The sequence below is a fragment of the Orycteropus afer genome, unplaced genomic scaffold, assembly GCF_000298275.1.
Source record: "Orycteropus afer afer isolate SDZICR_OR568_19922 unplaced genomic scaffold, OryAfe1.0 scaffold00623, whole genome shotgun sequence".
Lineage (NCBI taxonomy): Eukaryota > Metazoa > Chordata > Mammalia > Tubulidentata > Orycteropodidae > Orycteropus > Orycteropus afer.
In genome coordinates, this window is record NW_006922210.1 from 564,610 (window position 1) to 566,330 (window position 1,721).

Below are 1,721 nucleotides of genomic sequence, written 5' to 3' on the forward strand. Positions count from 1 at the left end.
TTTGCAGCTACATCACGAATCACTTTCCCAACTCCAGCCATTTAGCTTGGTTCCCATTTTTCCTCACTATAAACAGCTCTGTGATGAGCACGTCCAAAGCTGAATCTTTGTGCACATCCAACAGGTTCCTTTAGGCTACATTTCCAGAATTAAAACAATGCAATATTCTAAGGCCTTTTACAGAACGTAGGAGGCTTAAGAGGCATTCTTGTTTCACTCTGAGGCCCTCACATCACTTCATCTGCTAAGTCCTTCCACACTCCTCCTTAGGCCAGTACTACCCAGTCCCTCAGTCCTGCTAAGTGATGTTTATCTATATATTTTTTTTAACTTATGCTTAAGGCCATGATTTGGAAATCTGCCCTCTTTCTACCTATTTCCTTCCTACCCTCTGGAGCCCTGGCTCTGCACTCCTGCCCCTACACACGTGGAGATTTCTCTGAAACCAATGGACACCTGCTTGGACCCCTTAATTACACCCACTCCCAGAAGCTGGATCCATGCTTTGTCCACCTGTGGGAATATCTTGACCCTGAGTTGCTCAGTAAATGTCAGATTTTTGGCAAGTTGCCATATTCTTTTATCACCTAACCCCCCAGCACAGTCCTTGGGCCAAAATGACCTGTCTCCACTCCACTAATCAAAATTCCTGCTTATAAAAACAAAACAAAACAACAACTCCTATTTTCCATAGGAATCAGGAGGAACAGTGTTAAGTGTAGTTAATACCGGCATTGAAATGAAAGGCCTCCCTTCACACTCTCTGAAATAATTTGCAATTTATAAGAGGATAAAGAATTACAAAAGCAATAGGGAAGGCCATGCAGTCAGTAAGAAAAAATATTTGGTATGACCACGTAGGCCTATTGGAAACTCTACACACACACACAGAGAGACACCCCACCTCATCCAACCTTTCCACCTGCATCTCAGTTCAACTTCTCTGAGCACAGACTGCTTCTCTTCATAGTTTCTGAGATCCAAGATTTCACAACATAGATAATTCAGAATCTGGTGCTGAGCTGGGGAGATGGGCAGCAAACAACTGCATAAATGAGTTTTGGGGAGAAAGAGAGTTGAGTTGAGTGAGAAGGATAAACATTGCACTGGAATATTCATAATTGCCTTTTTCCTGCCTTTTAAGGAGGATGGGTCCTGAAGTCGATTCTGCGGTCTTGCTGACCTGGTGCTGGATGGGCATGCAAAGGGAAGACTCCAGAGGAGAAGAGGAGTGAGTGTCCAAAAGTTGGATGAGAGATCAGAGGAGCTGTACCAGGATTGGGAGTTGGGAAGAGGGAGAGATGGCTCATGGGGATTTTTAGGATATCTTCCTGGGAAGTGCTGGGGACATCTCCTTAGGGTCACCAGGTTATGCTTCCAGGCCTTAGAGTTTTATTTGGGGTCCTATTGACCCTGACACCATGCTGAGGCAGACCCTAGGATTGGAGCAGTAAGTTCCTGCTTGAAGAAGAAAGGAATAAGGGAGAGAAAAGGATAAAGATATTAATGTTAATTGAGTGCCACTATGTACCAGCCTCCAAACAGGCTTGTTGTTGTTATGTGCCGTCGAGTCAGACCCAACTCATAGTGACCCCTCCTTGGATTTCTGAGGTGGTATCACTACAGAAGTAGATTCCTTAACCTTCCTTCCAAGGAGTGGCTGCTGGCTTTGAACCAACAGCCTTCTGGTTAGCAGTCAAGTGCCTTATGCACTACTCTAC